The following is a 21,739-nucleotide window of genomic DNA, read 5'->3' on the forward strand; positions in this document are numbered from 1 at the left end:
TTTAGCAAAATTTTGTACTGTAAAAGAAGGAATTATTCTTTAAAAGAGTGACCAAAGTTTCAAACAAATCAAACTGCATCTGTTTTATTTTATTATTTTTTTTAAAATATAATCCCTTTAATAGTCCCTTTACATATACTTATTGGGTCTGCAGATGTCATGACCACCTAGGTATTGACTCCTGTTAGTCTCTTCATACCTGTTCTTTCCTCTCAACACATACATATACATGTATTCACATATACAATGTTTTTCTGTCACTTTAGAATTCAACAGAAGAACCGATAAATAAAAAAGTATTCTTTAGCTCACTCTTCCAGAGGCATACGAGCTATATACGTCCCTCAGGGTTCTTGGATTCTTTGTAGTGTTTGGGAGAATCTCCTCTACTGTTCTTATTTCAAACTATCACTTGCCTCCCTTGTTAGGTGCCAGTTACTAGCACCTCATTTCCATTTATGCACTTAATATCAATTACCAGAAGCTAAGGACTGATGCCCATTTTGAGGAGGCCAGAGGGTTTCAGAGGCAAAAATTACCTAGGACCTTTATACTTATAGTTTTCTCTCTCACAGGACACTATAAACAAAAGTGTATGACAAGAAACAGAGGAGTCGGAAGGACAATGAAGTTACAGGAAAGTTCACTAAAGTTTTACACTGACTCTGTAGGCAATCAAAGAGTCTTCCATTCTCCATGTGGTTAAGACCATTCCGCTCCATAGTTTCTCTAAGGCATTTGCCTTACACATCATAATGATTCATTGTGGAGCAGGACCCCAAGGTCTCAATATGGCAAAGTTATATCAATTAAGAAAGCTGAGGCATTCAGTGCATAGGCCATGCATCTATTACACTTACCTGTGAGAGTTTTGATCTGAGTGCCAGCCTCAAAATGTGATATATTCAAATAGTATTTATAGAGCCAACATTTGCCACCATTATTCAAGCATTACATTCTTTTTTATATGCCCTAACCATCCACAATATATATGTAACTTTCTCCATATATCACAAAAATTAAAACCAAAGATGTGCTTCCTTTGTTTTATATTCCTTGTATTCATGTATTTTGAAATAGACTCAATATTGGAATATTTATATAGTTAATTTGGAAAAGAGTTTTCAGAGGATCAATTTCTGCTTGTTAATAATTATTTTTTCAGTTATTTTTAATTTAGTTTTTACCAGCCAATGAAATAACACTTGTTGTTTGTAAGAGAGACAAAGTATACTTGGGCAGATGAGATAACTGAGGTCTCTTAAAAGCAGAAAATGGGATTGTTCGAGATGAGTTTCCAATAACTGAACCCATCCAGATTTTTTATACGGCCCAGAAAGCAAAAAGGCATATATTGTTCTAGTAAAACAAAGGATGACAACTTGGCTAAATCCTTCCTCTTTCTCCAACCAGTATTCAAGTGACACCAACAGAAACAAAACAAAGAACTTTCCCTTATACCTTGTTGAAAATCAGTACAGTTATCATTGAATAGATATTCTAAGTTACTGATTTGGGTATTCCAACTTCATAGTCTTACTACTTTAAAGAAAAGTCCAGGTTTATAAATTAGTGGGATGAATCTGAATTGCATGTCTTGATTCTTTTGCCAGGACCTAGCAGAGCCTTGAATAGCCCAGTTTAACAATTGGGTGAATTGTTTTCCTTCCTGTGTGGCTCATTTTGAAAAGGATCACAAAATGGGTCATTCATTCTTTAGAAAAGCACCATAAGCCTTTGCCAATTGGTTAGGTTCATTCTAGGTAAACAAAATCAGAGGTACTAGTGATAAAATATGAGAGAATGAAGTCTCAAAAAGAAAATTTTAAAATTTACTTTTATTTTTGCTTACTATTCTTCTAATGATAGAGAACAAATTCAACCCCAACAAGAAACACAGACTATTAAAGCTGTTCTGCCCCTGTCATATACATGTATGTATGTATATATATATATATATATACATACATACATATATATGAATTTTAAGACCCAAAGGAGTGAAACATCTTTCACAGACTCAAACAGATAATGACTATCAGAGTAAGAATAAATGTCCAAGTTACTTGATTCCTAGAACAACACTCTTTTGAAGATAACATTCTCCACACTTATTCTAAAGACCCCAATGTTAATCTCATATATTTATGTCTTATAGAGAGGATGCAATAATAATAATCCTGGACTATGTATGTTCAGTACTAAAGCATTAAGATGAAAAGGAAAATTGTGAGTTAATCTCTCAGGGGGCAATACACTCCTGGAGGTTTCTAAATATCTGAAAGTCTAGTTATATGCAACTTTTAAAAGTAATCCTTGGAACCAATTGTTGTTACTTCTTTATCCTTAATAGGTTTAGCAAAAATTACATTTCCATCACCATTCAGAAGAATGATCAATAAGAAAACAAGAAAAGAATGTAATGGAATTTATAAAGAGATCAGAAAGGATCTCTTTCTTCCCATTATGCCAGAGACCAGTTATGACTGCCTCTAAATTCATTACACATGGATTCCACCTACTAGATTATATTCTCTCTCCATTTGTTCCAGTCCATCACCACACCACCATGTAGCATACCCTTTCTCCACTGATACTTTAAAAAGGGATTTTAGACATCTCATAGTTGTACAAAAGCACAGATCTCTTCACAAATAGTTCCTCCTTTTCCCTCTATATTGATTTGATGAGGGAGGGAGGAAAAATTATATATTTATCAATAAACTCAGTCTTGTTGACTCTCTATCATCAATTGATCTGACAACTTTATTTTTCTCTATAAGTGTTTTTCCCTATTGCTTTGATTTGAAAAAATTATTTTACACTTATGAATCCTTAGTTCTCTCAATGAATGGTTTCTCCATGAAGTATAAACAAATTTAAAATATTTTACCCATTTCCCCAATAAGGTGTATAATTCAATAGGATTTTCTAATGAGGGATTCATAGTTCAAATGTTAAAAAACAAATGTTAACAACTAGCAGTTAACTCATGCTTAGTCCCATTTTCAACATGTTCCTGATGTGAACACAAAAAACAACTTATAAAACATTCAAAAACATCCATACAATGTAGGTACATCCCAGATCTTATTGTAAACATCCCTTCTGTGATTAAGTTGATTCCTGAGGAACTGGACTAAACAGACTGACCAGAGGTCATGGTCAAAACTTCCTGTGATTCCTGATTTTGCATAGCATTGTGATCTATATCAGCTTTATAGGCATTCAAGAACTCACTACATGACTATCCCAATAAGAAACAGAAAGAAATGGTAAAACAACAAGGAAAGTCAAAATTGTCCTTACATTTTTTTATCCAATTTTTTACCCAATTCATATCACAGTCACTGTTGTCTACTGTACTCTAAGGCATTCTTTCTGTTTGTTTGTTTGTTTTTTTTTAAAGAAGTTCACTCCTTAGCTTTCATAGTCTCCAACTCCTATCTGCACAAGGATATAGCCAGGTAGTATAATCTATAGATCTCTAGGCCTTGATTCAGGAAGATATGAGTTCAAATACAGCCTCAGATACTTATTAGCTACATGATTTTTGGCAAGTGATTTAACCTCTATTTACCTCACTTTCTTCAAACTGTAAAATAGGGATAATTATAACACCTATCTCATAGAGTTGCTGTGAGAATCAAAGGAGATAATATTTTTTAAGTGCTTAGCAGAATGCCTGGTACGTATTAAGTATTAAGATGCTTCTTTCTTTCCCCTTTTCTTTCCCTTATTCTAAAAGAAATCAACATAAATGTTGTTATTCCCTACACAAAAGTTCTGATTTGTTTAATCATCTCAAAATTCAAGAATTACTCTTCTCTCTAGACATAGAGTTGGGCACAGAAAGGGGAGGTAGCGAAAAGATGGGGGCTTAGTAGCAGCAAAAGCATGAAACCGCTCTGAATTTCCTCCCAAAACAGTCTTTAAAAAGTGCTTCAAAAGTACAGGAGTCAAAGCAAGATAAGTGAGGGGACTGTCCCACTGAACACAGCATGAGAAGTAGGCAGAGAGAATAGATTTCCATATAAGGGGGACCAGAAGCAAAACTGCACACAGAAAAGTACAGGTCAACCACCACCCCCATTACTTATCACACCAGACTCAGAACCAGGACATAAGCAACTTTAGGATCCTGAGTCATGGGCTATACCAACAAAAGAGCACCAGGCCCTGACATTGAGGTGGTCCAGGTGCCACAGCATGGGGTGCTCTCAAGCCTCCATGGGAGCAATGAAGACAAACCCAGGGCAAAACTCTCTGCAAGTCAGAAGTTAAGACAAAAATGGGCAGCAGTTTGAAGATTTCCCAATCCACAGGCAGGAAAATGAGCAAACATCAGCAACAAACAAACAAACAAACAAAAAACCTCAAAAATTTCCATAGGGAAAAAGAGCATATAACAGAACCAACAGGAGATAGTGAGATATAAGCAAACACATGTAAAATCTCGAAACAAAAACAAAAACAGGAATTGGTCACAAGCTATGGAAGAAATCAAAAAGGAATTCAAAAATCAAATGTGACAAGTTGAAGCAAAATGGGAAAATAAATTAAAATAATGCAAAAAAGAAAATAACAGATTAAAAAGCAAAATTGGTCAACTGGAAAAAAGAGGCATAAAAATCCAATGAAGAAAAATGTTTTTTAAAAAACAGAATTGACCTACTGGGGGAAAAAGGAGAAAAAATTCAATGAAGAAAAGAATGCTATGAAAAGTAGAATGGACCAAAACCAAAAGGAAAAGTAGAATCAAAAGATCATGAAAGAAATTCAGTCTTTAAAAATTAGATTTGGGCAAATAGAAGCTAATAATTCTAGAAGACATAAAGAAACAATAAAACACAATCAAAAGAATGAAATAAAAGTAAATATGAAGTATCTTATTGGGAAAAAAAACAAGTGAACTGGAAAATAGATCCAGGAAAAACAATTTAAGAATTATTGGACTACTTGAAAGTTATGAGAACCGCCCCCCCCCAAAAAAAAACAACCTAGATATCATATTACAAGAAATTATCCAAGAAAATCACCTGATATTCTTGAACAAAAGGGTAAAAGAGATTGAAAGAATCCACATATTGTTTCTTGCAATAAATCTCCAAATGACAACTCCAAGGAATGTTATAGCCAAGTTCAAGAGCTCCCAGATCAAGGAGAAAATACTGTAAACAACCAGAAAGAAACAATTCAGATATCATGTAGGCATAGAGATGGAGTTTGGGACCTGGAGTTGGGAAGACTAAAGTTCAAGAACTGAAGTTCTAATTTCAGATATTTTCTAGTTGTGTGATCCTGGAAAGTCACTTAATTTCAGTTTCTCCATGTATAAAATGGGAATAATAATAGTATCTTCCTCACAGTATTATTCTGAAGATAAGATGAGATAACAGTTATAAAACATAGTTATATAAAATAATGATAAAACTTAAAGCACTACATAAACACCAGCCATTTTTGTTGTTACTACACTTCTTCTTGTTTCTTCAGCTGCACATAAGGATAATCAAACTCTTGATCTCCTTATCACTTCCATAACCAGTCTCTATACCTGTCATTGCTACATATGATCATAGCCTCTTATCATTCCATTCAAATCTAATACATTGCTTTTTAAATGTTATCCCTCCTAAATATATTGTTTGTCATCATTGACCTCCAAACCTTTTCCATCTCTGTACTTTTTCATACCTTCATTTCTGCTGTGCCTTCATTTTCTTCAGTTTCATATCTTAATTCTGTAATTCACTACTTTAACTCAATATTTGTCCCTTGTCCCCATGTCCTACAGTAACTCATGTCTAATTAAAGCTTTGCCCTGAATTATTCCCACTATTTGCTACTTCTGTTCCTTTTCAGTATGGTAGGAAAAGAAGCTGGAGTAAGTCACAGAATCATGTTGACTCGATCTACTACAGATTTATGATATTTAACTTCAACAGGGTCCTCATTGTGAAGCAAGATAATTTTCTCCTTAATAACTGATTCTTGCCTGGACCTCTAGATTCAATTGGAAGGTTTCTTTCTTTCCTGAAACCTATTATTCTTCTCATGTTCTTAATCCTTTTAGAGGAGAACCTGCTTCATAGTCTGTTAAAAAGATTAAGATTATTTACCAGAAGCTACCTCTTATCTTCCTCTCCTTATCTCTAAATTCCTTAAAATTATCCTTCTTTTTTCTCCTTCTTTACTACAACCTCTAGGAAGTCCTGCTTTATTAGGCCAAACTTTATACTTAGGTTGCCTAGATGGTAAAGTGGATGTGTTGTTTGACTTGGAGTCAAGAAAATCTGAGTTCATATCTGATCTTAGACAATTACTAGCTTTCTGATTCTGGGTCAATTAGTTAACCTCTCTGTCTGCCTGTTTCCTCATATGTAAAATGAGGATAATAATAGTACCTATTTCTCAGTTTAACTGAGATAGATACACACTCCTTAAAGGGCTTCACAAATCTTAATTATTAATAATGTGTCCCTGCTCCTGTGCCTTCAAATCTTCTCAAAATTGCACACCCCATATTTCATTTCTCCTTCTACACATAAACAATCCCATCTCTCTAGCACTTGAAAATCTTCACTGTTTTACCATTTCTTCAAGTTATCAACCTATATGCCTCTTATTTTTCTCAGTTAAATTCCTATAAAATAACTGTCAGTATTTCTTGCCTTCATATCCTTTCCTCAAATTTACTGCTCTACCCTTTGAAATCTGACTTGTAGCTTCCTCGCTAAACTGATGTTGCCTTCTCCAAAGATAACAGGGACCTTTTAATTGGTAGTTCTACTGGTCCTATCTCACTCCTCATTTTTCTTGATTTTAACTGGCTGCATATTTTCTGACATGGGGAATTTCATGACACTGCTATCTCCTTATCCTCCATCCACATGCCTGGCCACTCCATTCTTCTCAAGCTCCTTGCTGGCTCCTGATTTATATCACATCCCCAAATATTAGGTTTACCTCAAGGTTCTTTCATAGATCCTCTTCCCATTTCTGTCTACTTTTACTTGATGATTACATATGCTTCCATGTGTTTAATTATCTTTTCTATGTATCCCATACATGAAATTTCTCTCCTTAATCACATCTAAAATTATTCAGTGCCTATTGGACTTTTCAAACTAGATATTCCATAGACTTCCCAAATCTTACTTCTATTCTGATTATTTCTCTTCAGAGAACTTCAACCTTCCTACTTACCCAAGTTCTTAATGGTGGTGTTAAATGAATTTTGACCAAAACAAGACACTTAAATTATACATCTCTTAAAACCCTTCTCTGATACTAAGTATTATTTCCAAGGCAAAAGTGCAACAAGGGCTAGGCAATTAAGTGACTTAGTTCAGGGTCACCCAACTGAGAAGTCTCTGAGGCCAGATTTGAACCTAGGACCTCCTCTCTCCAGACCTTATGTTCTATACACTGAGCCACATAGCTGTCCCTAAATTCTACATCTCTGAAAATTGTATCTTAAACTTTGAAGACAGAAAATTAAACCATATCATATAGGTACTGCTATCATATGTTAATTTTGAGAGAAAAATTGATGTGTAATATGAAAACTGATGGGATAGTCAATTTTTATGAAATGGATAAACAGAACTATGGATTACCCAACTGACTTTGTAACTTTTAAAAATACAGGTCTTTCTTTCTTTATTCCTCTTTACATTTTATAGACCACCATTTATCAGACTATAGACTCTTTATTCATTCAAGTATACCCAGTACCAGATTGAAATATTTACTGCCTGGTTTTTCTGGGGAGTGTGCGCTTATTAAGGAAAAGTAGGAATCATATATAAGAGTCAGATTTGGCTCCCAGAAGAAAGAGGAAATCAATAGAAGTTTCATTTGGAGAAATTTGACTCCATGAAATGGCTACCCTGAATTTTTGGGAAGACCTGTTTTAATTCCTTTCAAGGAACCAATGTATTTCTCCTTCTCTGAATAACCCAATACAGTTACCCTGTATGACATATGAGTCACTTTATTTTCTTCCCTGAAGATCAAAGATTATTATGCTCTAAAACTTAATTCCTTTTAAAATCTTTTCCATGTTTTAACTTCCAAATTCTTTTGATATTACTCACTGGATTTATGAAATTTCAAGTAGAAGAGGGAAATGTATAGGAATTAGCTACTTTTAGTATTACTTTTAGCTATTGTTTAACATGGAAATACAAAGTACTAACTCTCTGTCCCTTGCTGAGTTAATATCTTCAGTTCTAGAGAGAAAGTCTTTTCTCATATGAAAGTAATTACTATTTTGACCAGGCAATGGGCTCTTTGACCCCTCATGACCTACCTATAAAAGTATCTTGAAGAACTTTATTATAAAAGAATGCCAGCTTCATGGAACATACTGATTGAGAAAGGAGGAAATTCATTTTATAATGCATTCGATTTGATGCCTAATCCATTTGCCATAACATTTATAAGAGTGGCTAAAGGGAATAAATAAGGGTCAATACACAAAATTTATGTGATTATCTCTGTGATTCTAACAAGTGATATATGGTTTAAAGAAGGTAGCATTGGCACATAGCTCTAAATAACCCAGACATATTTATAATAATTGTAACATCCAACAATAAGTACAAGGAATAAAATAAATCATGTAATCATCAGATCATATGATCTCAGAGTTCAAAGGCATCTGAAATCTCTACTTCAATACATACATGACCAAAATTTTCTCCCTAATTTCTTTGGCAAGTTGTTATTATGAACTGCTTTAAACTTTAGAGTTATAAATATCTCAGTAACTTAAGAAATAACATATTATAATGATTGAGACTCTAAATCTCAAGTATTTTCAATTCATTGTGTTGTGGCATGGTTTTGTATTTTCTAACCATACTGGTCACTCTTGAAATACATATATCATATTCTATCAATACAGATCATGGACTTTTTTCTAACTTAGACTTTTAGAAAATTGCCCAAGAGACTGAAAGTTGCCCATAGTCACACAGCCACTGAGTCAGAAACAGAATTTGAATCTATGTCTTTCTAACTTTGAGGCTATTTCTCTATGGTAGTACCAGGGTTTTTCATGGAGAATGACACTCAACTGTGTGGAGGGAAGCTTGTGCTAAGCTATAAATGTGGAAGATTGAGGAACTGGTAAAACTTTGTCTGGATGTAACCAAATAAGCAAGAGTATATAAAGTTAGCTACTAGATTGACCCAGTAAAGTGTCACATTTAGATATTTGCATATTATCACATGATTTTTATCTAATACTTTACTTTCAATTTTACTGGAATCATAAAGTCCCTAACAAATATTTCTCCTTACTCCCCTTTTTGATCCCCCCTCTCCTTCCTTCTCTTTTCACTCCCTAGGGACCAGAGTCTTTAGAATCTAGGCTGGATGGCAGAGAGAGGTCAGTAACTAAAGTCTTTTCAATTTTAATGCTATCCCTTAGCTTTCAGTAATCACCAGATTCTATCTTGATCAGGAAACATAATGTTTGTTTTCTCTTATGATTGACTGGCTCAGGACTGAAAAGAACAGGAGACAGTAGTAATAGGGAAATTGGCTGAATAGCTAAATCATTACTCTAGCACAAGAGACTGACTTCACTCTGAAGTACTCCAATAAAGAGTTCTAAGAATCCATTTGCCTCCTCATAAACTTATTTAATGAGCTAAAGATGAATCACTATGAGAGAGGATTAAATAGTTTTCTATAGGAATGGTGCTAAGGATGCCACAGAATGTATGAGTATTACCTGGGTACCCTAACACAGCTAGAAATGATAATCAAATGATTGTAACGTATTGCATCCGCTGCCTCCCTTTATACTACTGAATGGCAGGCACGGGCTGTCTATACGTTTTGCAGTAGTCAAACTTTTTGATATTCCTTCAGTTAAGCTTGCTATTGAGAGAATCAACCTAAAGAGAATGGTTCATATTGTTCTTGGAGAAGAACAGTTCTCCAAAAATGGCAGCTTTAGCTCTTTCCTAGAATGGCCAAACATGAACTTGACAATATATGCTTGTATGCTGTACTACTCTTTTAAATCTCAAATCCCCAAACTAAAGTTTGCATTATACTATACTTTTGAATATTTATTGATGATGAACTCTAAGATACTGAATTAGTCATGATTGCCTACTTCTTTCTGAGTCATATATCTATAATGAAAATAGATTCTAGGAGCAATTAAATCTACCCCCTTTGTCTTTCATTTAGATTTCCAAGAAACTTCCTCAAGTAATTTACATTATTTTTCTCAGTTGCTATGGGAAAGGATAGAAGATATAAAACCATAGTAAAAGCAAATTGATCTTCTGAATACTAAAGATTTCACCAGAACAACATCATAAATGTACACCAGGGGCAATGGGATGAAAACATTACCTGACTATAGACTAGAAATGAATTAAAGAAATGTTGATTTTTTTTTCGTTAAAAAGAGTAGCTACATAGAGAAATTTTGACAAATATCTGTGTTTAGAAAGATTATGCAACACCCAAGATTCTTAATTTGACATCAGTGAACTTGTTCTTTTGTTTATTAAGCGCCTACTTTGTTCTAGGTACTTTGCTAAGCACTTTCAAATATTATTTTATCCTCACAACAGTACTAGGGGGTAGGTACTGTTGTCCCCATTTTATATTTATGAGGCAGAAGGAGGTTAACTGATTTGCCCACAGTCACAGAGCTAGAAAGTATCTGAGGATAGATTTGAAATGGGGTCTTCTTGAATCTAGGCACAGTATTCTATCCATTGTGTCACTGAGCTGCATTTATCCTTACTACAGCATCTACCAACTTGTCCTTGGCTCAGCCCTGATCTGTCCTTGATGACTCTATGCTCCCTCACAGGTATCCCTGATTAGGCCTATTCAATTTACCTTAGTCTGTTCCCCTATCGATCTTAGTCTTCATCTGTCTCATATCATTGCCACAGTCTAGTCCTTGGAATGAGAAAGAAAGAAAGAAATTAGTTCTAGTCCTGTAGTTTTATCAACTTTTCCATTAGAACAGCCTCCACCAGAAACTCATAGTGAGTTTCAACTGTCCCAAGTGAGGAAGATAATTTACTCATCTAAGTTCAAGTAAGCAGGGAGCCTCTAGTCCTTTATTCTCTGCATTAAATTCACCCTCTTCTCCACTCCTTATGACCCTAATTTTTGAGACCACTGACTTATGTCTGGCATAAGCATAGTTTCAATTATTCAGGCATCTTTAGAACAAAATAAAAGACTCTCATTAAAGGTATCTCATAATCAGCATTATGGTGAATGAATTTGAGGATCTATATTTGAGCTTCAGTTCTGATATTTTATCAAATGTGAGACTTCAGGAAAGACATTTCAATTCATTGAAACTCAGTTACATTAACTGCAAAATGAGAAAAATAATTTAATAGGTCTCTTCAGTTTTCCAAATTCTCTAGTTCTAGGCTGGTACTGGTCATTAATATCAAGTCCTATTAACCTGTTGTCTCACCATTGTTGAACTACTTGATTAACAAATAAAGAGTGTCTTGTAGATGATTAATATCTATTGAATTAAACTTAATCCCATTCAATTAAATCCACAATCTAATCATCCCTTCACTAAATTCTTCCTAGGCCTAAACTAAGATCTTGACTATTGAGACCTTCAAACTTAATTTTGATAAGTAGAACCCTATTTACAAAATAATATATTTTGATATAGATTTAAATATAATGTTTGTAATAAAAAGAAAAATATATAATTTATATATCACTTTCATGTATATTATCCCATTGACCCTAAGAAGGACTCTTTTGAAACAATCAGTATAATCATTATGATTCTCATTTTATATGACAAAGTTTGTCCTGGGATACACAAAAAGTGGCAGAAGTAGGATTTGAACCCTGGTCTCCTACAAGGTTAGAACATTTTATACTCGACTGATATTTCCTTTCAATCCTTCTGAAGTAACAGAATCATTGACTCAGATTTGGAAGGAAAGATAGAAATCATCTAATATTATTTATTCCTGAAAAGGAGTCATATAAGGCATCTATTTGCAGAGTGAAAGGAGCAGAACCAGGAGAACATTATACACAGAGACTGACACACTGTGATACAATCGAATGTAATGGATTTCTTCTCTACTAGCAGCAATGCAATGATCCAGGACAATTCTGAGAGGCTTATGAGAAAGAATGCTATCCACATACAGAGGAAGAACTCTGGGAGTAGAACACAGAAGAAAAACAACTGCTTGATCACATGGGTTGATGGGGATATGATTGAGGATATTGACTTTAAATGATCACCATAGTGCAAATAGGTCTTGATCAATGACACATGTAAAACCCAATGGAATTGTGTGTCGGCTATGGGAGGGGGTTGGGGGAGGCGAGAGAAAAAACATGAATCTTGTAACCATTGTGACATTGAGATGGCAGAGTGGAATTCTAGCTGCAAGATAGGGGGTCAAGCCACAGCTCAGAATTCCAGGGGGGCCCCTGAGAACTCTGGGTGAGGGGTCAGTTTAAGGCAGTTAAGGGTAGTTGATTCCTGGGTTTTGGAAGTGAGAAGGTCACTCTGTTTGCTGTTCCTAGGTCTTAGTTGCTCTAGAGGGCTTTAGGCTTGAATCTTAACCAAGCCATTTGAGTTCTCTGCTGCCAATCTGCTTTAGCTTGTCTAGACCTTCAATCAACATCATAGTTACCTCTAATTAGTTATTTAGACCATAGGAGAAGTTTATAAAAGCTAGAAAGCTAATTAGCTTACCAAGATACCTTTACCCTCTGGGGGGAGGGGCTGCTTGGACATAACAGTTTAGGGCTTCCCAGACCTTATGTATCCTTGTTAAATCTCCCTTCCTTCCCTTCCCCACACAACATTAAACCTTTCATCATTTGGGAGCTATGTCTGGCTATATTTAGGGTAATACTCACAACTCCTCAAGCTGACTTCCTCCTGCCATGTAGCCTCAAAAGCAAGTCCTTTCCTCTGTGCCCAAAAGCTTCAAGACATCAAGCTTTTACTAATTTCTCCCACTCAAACCTGTGGGGAAATAGTTTAGAGAAAGTTAACATCTTTAGAAGACTTTGTCCTTCCTAGTTTCCTGACCCCAGAAGATAACAGATCAACCTTCATTTTGTAACTGATTTCCTAACTGCCTAGTGGGAGGGGGGAAAGGGAAGGAGTACTGAGCAAGATCATACCCCTCCCTTTCTCCCAAGCTTTTCAGTGGGGGTGGGTGAGACCTGCTTGCTTCAGACCACAGGCTTCCCACAAATACAACTGTTAAAACAAATATAACACCATGTAAAAATATTCTAAATTAATTAATTAAATGAAAATGTCCACATTTAAAAAATAAATAAAAAAATAAAAGTGTTGTTTGCAGATGGCTTAAAAATATATAAAGCATCTACTAATATGAAATTAACTATTTCAGTAGCTCCAGGCCAGAGTTTCTCTCTCTCAATTCCCTACCTTCAACCTTCCTAAATGTAAATAAAATGCAATTTTAACTTGAGATTATTCCTTAATTGGGGAAATTTCCCCTGATGACCACCTTTTAATATATTGAACCCATAAAAATCCCTTTGTACACCTTACATTTTTCATTTACATTCAGTTTCAGTAGCTCACTGTATTTTTTGGGAACTCTAATTCCATTGTTGTTGTTAAGAAGCTTTTCATCATATCAGGTCTAAATCTGCCTTTTTGCAACTACCATTCATCACTCCTAGCCTCAAAATCTGAGGCCAAATCAATAGGTTTAATCTTTTTTTCAATATGATAGCCCTTCAAGTACTCTGAAGAGATGAATCACTGAACCCTTCTCTCAATCATAAATATCCCTTGTAACTTCATATGGTATGATTTTAAGACTCAATCAACATACCACCTGTCCTTGTCAAGAGGTTCTCCAGCTTATCAATGCGCTTAAAATAAAGTCCCTAAAATATAAACATGATACTCTAGATGTGTTCTAAGGAAAACAAGCAGTAAAAGCCTAATATATCATGGCTAGACTTTAAAACATGTGTGAGTCCTGACCCTTGATTCTATCTAATGCTTGTGGTTTCACAATAATTTGTTATTTTGAATTATCTTTCTTCTGTATGAATAACATGATTCTTCAGTGGTTTGACATTAGAAGTGCTTGTGTTTTAAAGGTCTAATGTTCTTGCTACATAATAATAGTGATAATAATAATAATAATAAAAACCTCACTTTATATACTGCTTTGTGGTTATAATCACTTCATGTACATTTTTATTTAAATTTAAGTCTCCTGTAAATAGGTAAACCTTCATAGGCTTCAGTGTCCTGGTATGTAAAATGAGCAGTTTGACTAGATGATATCTGGAGTCCCCTCAAAAGTTATCTTTCCTTAGTTCTTAAGTATGGTATAATATGGTATAGAATGTTCCAAAAGTCTTGGAGCAGTTTTAAGCTTTAGTAGCTTAAAACAAGTCAAAGTATTATTGACTATTTTTAAAGTTGGAGAAAAACTGACCTTGGAGAAATTAAGCCTGACCCCCAAGTCTTTTGATGATAAATTCTGCTGGTACAGTTTCATCTATATCAAGTTTTTCTTCAGATATAAAACATGCTATTTTTTAAATTCCAAAATGAGATATGTGGGTGACAGAGTCTCATGGCAATTGACCAACCAGTCTTCAACAGCTTGGGTGGAGGGGGGATAATGTGAACAAATCTATGCTGAAACCTGGATTCTGTTGCATTTTTCCTTACCCCTGGCTATTTGGCAAATGGACAAAGGAAAACTATTTCTGAAGAGCCAGATGGAAAATCATGAGCTCTGAAACTTGAGAATTATTTGAATGAATGCCACATTTGGTGTTCCTATGCCAAAAGCAGGTAGAAAAGAAGAAAGGCATCAAATCAGGAAATTATCACTCGGTATACTATATATTTGTTCAATGATATTCATAATCTTTTGCCCTACTTCAAAGAACATACTTGTTAGTTGATAGTAGGGACTGAATCTGGGATTTCTGGATATATGGCATTCCCTGTATGAGGAAACTCATTTTGCTGATTCCAGATAGCACCTCCTCTGTAAGGTATTATCTTGGAGATAATACTGAGTGGATAAGTAATTGACAAGGGTCACACGATCAGTATATGTCAAAGGCAGAACCCTTACATAGTAACACCACCAACAAAAACAATAATACCAATAGCTATTACAAACATCATTTTATTATCACAAAATCCTTAGAGAGTAGGTTCTGTATTACAGATGAGAAAACAGAGATGTTTGCATAGGTCAAATTACTTGCCCAGAGTCATACTATTAGAAAGAATCTGAGGTAAATTTTGAACTCCAGTCTTCCTTAATCCAAGTCTAACACTCTATCCATCTAGCTGCTTAAAAATGACAACAAACAACAATCATCCTCATAAATTACTAAGCCATAGGGTGCCCAAATAAAGGAATGGCAAACATATTATAAACAGTACTGGATTTTTGATTATTTTGATTATTTAGAATTTGGTTTCCTTTTAAAGATCTTCCCATTGATATCATCATTGTCTTTATATATGTTTCTCTCTTAGTTCTATTTAATTCTCTTTTCATCAGTTCATAAAATCTCATTTCTCTGTTTCTCATATTCAGAACTTCTTACTACACAATTATATTAATTGCATATGACTATAGTTATTCATTCATTCTCCAGTTGATGGGATTCAATTTGGTTTCAATTCAAGCTCTTCAATACCATAAAAAAGTGTTAGCATCAATATTTTAAATTTTTTATATCTTTAAAATCTTTAGGTGATATGACTCATAAGGGTATCATGGGGCCACAAACCCAATTTAAAATGTTTTAGAAAACCATAATTGGAGGGACTATTGAGAATATTTTGTATTAACCCTTCACTCATTTTAAAAGTGATGTACTTTGGGCGAAGTTATGTGGATGGCCCAGGGCCTAGAAATTAACTTTCCTAATACTCCAAAACCAGAATCTCTGCATGAGCCTGCTACAAGAATCCTCATATGTTTCTTTTAAGATTAACAAAAGGTTTTCTTCACACACAAAAATAAATATTGTGAGGTAGGTTTTCTACTATAATAATTAAGTTAGCACTATTGTTCTGAAATCGACTAGAGCTAATCAAGAATACTAATTGTTAGAGGTCAGTCAATAAATATTTATTAAGTAGTTACAATATGCCAGACTCTGTGCTAAAGATAAAAAGAAAAGCCAAAAAATATTAGTCCCTGGAAAAGTTTCAGTATGATGGAGGAGATAACATCCAAACCACTATGTACAAACCACCTAAAATGAGAATGATCTAGAAAGGGACAGCATTAGAATTAGGAGGAATTGCTAAGGACTTTCTGTAGAATGTAGTGTGTAATTTGGGACTTGGTGGAAACCAGAAAAGCCAGGAAGTAGAGAAAAGAAATGAAAATGTAACCAAGAGATGGGGTATTTTATTAGCATAATAGCACAGAAGCCAATGTTATTTGATTAAAGAGTAGCTGATTGGAAGGGGTGAGCTATAAGGTATAAAAAGACAGGAAACATGGGGGAGTAGCTAGGTTATAAAGGGCTTCAAACACCAAAGAATTTTCTATTTGATTAATGAAGCAATAGGGAATCACTGTAGGGTACTGTGTGGAAGGGGTAGATGAAATGGTAGGCCTTTTGGTGGCTGAGTGGAAGATGAATTGGAGTGGGGAAAGACTTGTGAGAGATCAACCAGCAAGCAATTGCAATAGTCCAGGCAGGAGGACATATTGTACCAGCATGGCACTAGTAAAAGATGAAAGAAGGGGAAATATTCTAGACATGTTGAAAAGGTAAAATTGGAGAGACCCTGGCAACAAATTGTTTGTGGGTGTTAAGAGATAATGATGATTCAAGGATGACACCTAGATTGTGAGCCTAAAGAACTGGGAAAATGTTGGAACTTTTTTTTCCATGTTTTTTTAATTTAGAATATTTTTCCATGGTTACATGATTCATGACACCCCCTCTTTTCCACCCCGCTCCCCCCAGAGCTGACAAGCAATTCCACTGGGTTATTCATGTATCACTGTTCAAAATCTATTTCCATTTTATTCATATTTGCAATAGAGTGATCTTTTAACATCAAAACTTCAGTCATACCTCCATTTAACAATATGATCAATCATAATTTTTTTTCTGCATTTCTATTCCCACAGTTCTTTCTCTGGATGTGGATAGTGTTCTTTCTCATAAGTTCCTCTGGATTGTACTGGGTCATTGCATTACTGCTAGTAGAAAAGTCTGTTACATTCGATTGTGCCATAATGTATCAGTCTCTGTGTACAATGTTCTCCTGATTCTGCTCCCATTCCATCACCATGAGACACCACAATTTGTTCAGACATTCCCCAATTGATGGACAAATCCTCATTTTCCAATTTTTTACCACCACAAAGAATGCAGCTATAAATCTTGTTGTACAAGTATATTTCCTTGTTATCTCTTTGGGGTACAAACCCAGTAGTAGTAGAGCTGGGTCAAAGGGTAGGCATTCTTTTAAAGCCCTTTGGGCATAGTTCCAAATTGCCTTCCAGAATGGTTAGACCAATTCACAACTCCACCAGTTTATTAGTGTCCTAATTTTTCCACATCTCCTCCAACATTTATCACTTTCCTTTGTCACTATATTAGCCAGCCTTCTAGGTGTAAGGTGGTACCTCAGAATTATTTTAATTTGCATTTCTCTACTCAGGAGGGATATAGACACTTTTACATGTGCTTACTAATAGTTTTGATTTCATCATGTGAATACTGCCTATTTCATGTCCCTTGACCATTTGTTGATTGGGAAATGGCTTGATTTTTTTTTTGTAAATTTGGTTTATATATTCCTCATATATTTGGGAAATTAAACTTTTGTCAGAGTTTTGTTATAAAAATGTTTCCCAGTTTGTGATTTTCCTTCTAAATTTGGTTGCATTGGTTTTGTTTATACAAAAACTTTAATTTGATATAATCAAAGTTATTCATTTTACATTTTACAATGTTGGAACTTTTGATAGTGATAAGTTAATCTGGAAGGAGTGGAGAGGATTTGGAGATAATGAATTCAGTTATAAAGAGATTAAATTTAAGATGTCTGTATAATATCCAGGTAGAAATGCCCAATGGGAAGTTGGAGATATGAATCTGGAAGAAAGCCAAGATATTAGGGCTGGATGAGTAGATTTGAGAATCATTAGCATTGAAATGATAATTGAATCTAGGGGAACTGATGAGATCAACAGTTAAATAATATAGAGAAAAAAGAGCCAAGGACTGAACTATATTCAATTGTGCCATAATATATCAGTCTATGAGAAATATTTTAAAAGTAAAAACAAGAAAATATAATAATGGATTGGATATGTGGGGTAAGAAATAAGACTTGAGGTTGCTACTGAGTTGTAAACTAGTGTTACTAGAAGGTTGGTAGTTCTACCAATGGAAGGAAATTAGAGAAAGGAATACAGTTTTCAGGGAAAAGATAAAGACTTTTGTTCTGGATAAGTTGAGTTTAAAATACTTATATTGTAATCAGAAATACACACACACACACACACATATATATATGGGAGAGAGAGAGAGATCTGGAAATAATCTACATAGAGATGATAATTGGACCATCACAGACATTCAATTCTGAAGAGGAAATTATGAGTAGGTAACAGTATTTTTTGTTTCATTTTTTTCTTTCCCCACCATAGTAGATTATATGCTATGAAAGGAAGACACTTGGAATGGACCTTTAGAAGTGATCACTCATGGCACAATGTTATGCTATTATAGTGATGGAAAACCTTTTAGAGATGGAGTGGTAGGCCCACCCTTACCCAACCCCCTGTAATGGGAAAAGGATAGAAATAGGATATGATTTAAGAGAAGTGGAAGGCTGTTTTTCAGGCACATACTGGGAAATCAAGGGAAAGGATTTTATCAGGCAGAAGGCAGAGGAGGAACAATTTGGAAGTGAAAACTGCTAGAGAGTTCCTGTTGGAGGTAGGTGCCTTCCTGTCCGGGAATGGTGGAGGAAAGGCAGGCTTTTCACAGCTCATCTAACTCATCCTGACTGTGAAGGAGTAACTCCTAATTCATCTTTGGAGGTACTCTATTTAACTGAGAAAGATCTAGAAAAGGATCTGACCATACCTGCTGTGCTTTCCAGAAGGTTTTATCTAAAAAATCCTGTCAGATCACCTTTGAGGTTTTTTTTACCCCCAAGCCAAGTGTTGTGCCCATTCTCCCCGCCCCCCAGAGACTACATTCTGTTCCCCTTCCCCCACTGACTTTTGGGCATGCCCTTCAACCCCCTTTACTCTACCCAGGGGAGGGAGGAATCACTTCCATTGGATTGCTGTGTAAGAGAGTGGGTGATATGATCAGGTTTGGAGAGATGGAAATGAGAGGGGTACAAGCACTGCTCCCCTCTAGTTAAGTATGATATGACTCCCTCAAACCTAGTGGGAAAAAAGCAAAAAAGCCCTAGCTTAAAGGAAAACCAAACCCCTTATTTATAGGAAAATGTAACCATCAGGTGAATTGACATCATCCTGACACATTCACCACATCACATTCCAAGCATCCTGAAGAAGGTATCCTCCAAATTAACCTTTTTAGCAAATGGTGAAGGGTGGAAGTCAGGTTTTAATCAGGATGCAAGTTTGATTGCTACCTCTGAGAAGTCATTATTATGTTTTCCAGAGCTTCTATCCCACCTGTTTTCCCTCAGGCTGGCACCTCTTTGAATGCAAATTGAACAGGCTAGTAAGTGAGGGAAAGAAGAAGAATGCAAATTAAGCATAAGTTTGCTTGTGAAAAAAATGGGGGAAGGGAGCTATAGAACAGGGAAGAAGCTATTAGACTATCCTTGGATTCATAAAGCTTATTCCTAAATCACTAGACTACAGTTTTGAACATTTTCAAAGTACAAACTCAAAAGACATATCCCTAAATCTCAAAAATATTTTGTATAGTAAAGTGCCTGTTTCCACCTTCCTGGTTAGCAACTCTGATAAACTTGTACTGCAGGGACAGTGCACTGGGTCCTTGGCATAGGTACCCACAGAGAGGTCTCTGTATGCTATTTTTGGCACACGTGCCATAGGTTTGTCATCATGGGGCTATTATATTGAAATCAGGACACTGAAGAGATACTATCTGACTTTCTTCAAGGGAGGTCCTACAACATGTATCCTTTGATGTGATTAATGTTAAACAATATCAAGACGTTAGATATTATCTATTCCAACTTATGCCTGATTAGGAAGCCTACTGTCTTTGCCCTGATTTTCTTTCTAATCACTAGTGGATTTCATTTAAATTATATATACACACACACAGACAAACATCCACACAATGGAAACATATAACAGGTCATTATAATTGCTTATCTTCTAGAACTTGCTTGAGACAAATTAATTGAAATCATTTACTACCTTTAGTTGAACTCCTGGCCTAACTTTTCATTCATATTTTCATGCTCACCCAAATAGGCTAAATGCTGCTTCCATATATATTTGTTAAATGTCTCATCATTTCCTTTAAAATAAATCTTTTGGATTGAATTATTATATTGATAAGTTGCACAACTGAGGAAACAATTTTCTGACTATTAAAAAATAATCTTTAGAAAGCCAAAGTTCTTTCTGAAATTAGGTACCTGTTAATGGAGGTCATATGAATCACTTTATTAATTTTCTGGAACTGTTCTCTGTTAAAATAAATTTATAACACCCTGCAAATGTTACTGGACATTTCAATGATATTAAAGAAGTACTTATTAGTTGGCTCATTGTGTTACCCAAGGGCTATTTCTGTGTGACACCAAAACTAATACATCAGAAATAAAAAAATTAAATGCAGTTATGGAACCTTATGGCTTCAAAAGGTAATTCAATTCTCCTGCTTTGGAGCAGAATTAGACTTAATTCACAACAGAAAGAAGACATTTCCCCCCTTTCTACAACATTCAGAGGAGATAAATTCTAGTATCTCATAATTCCTTAAAATCAGACAGCTATTGCTAGTATCTCATCAAGATTCTTTTTAATGCAATTATTTTTCCTCTCTTGATAATAAATAAAATGAAAAAAAGATGCAGATTTTAGCCTCACACCCACTAACTTTTACCTTTCCTTCTAAAATATATATATATATATATATATATATGTATATATATATACATATGTGTGTGTGTGTGCCTCAAAAAGGCCTCCTGTTCTGACCAGAAATAAATTTTAAAATAAAATATTAACCCACAAAAGATGGAGCATAATAATAACTCATATTTATAGAGCATGCTAATTAAACAGCAAGAGTATTGAATTTAGAGCCTAGAGGCCTAGGTTTAGATATTAACTTTGTGAAAAAATGATATGAGTAATTTTATAGATTTCTGATTATATAAATGATGCATCTACCAAACACTTTATGCCTTAGTTTCCTCATTTAAAATAGGATAAGGTTGAAAAAGGTGGCCCTCCCAACTTTAAGTCTATGATCCTTCACAGTACTTAACAGTCATTTTCTCAGTTAATTCTCACTGTAATTGCGAGAGGTATGATGAGAAATATTATCCCCATTTTACAGAGAAGAAAACTGAGGCACAGAGATGTACAATGACAGCCAGTGTGACACAAGTTATTAAATAGTGGTAAATAGTTTTATAGATTTTGAACTGAAAGTTACCTAAGCCCATTTTACAAAGGCAGATCATTGGAAATTAGTACTAGATTTGAAA

The sequence above is a fragment of the Gracilinanus agilis genome, chromosome 4, assembly GCF_016433145.1.
Source record: "Gracilinanus agilis isolate LMUSP501 chromosome 4, AgileGrace, whole genome shotgun sequence".
Lineage (NCBI taxonomy): Eukaryota > Metazoa > Chordata > Mammalia > Didelphimorphia > Didelphidae > Gracilinanus > Gracilinanus agilis.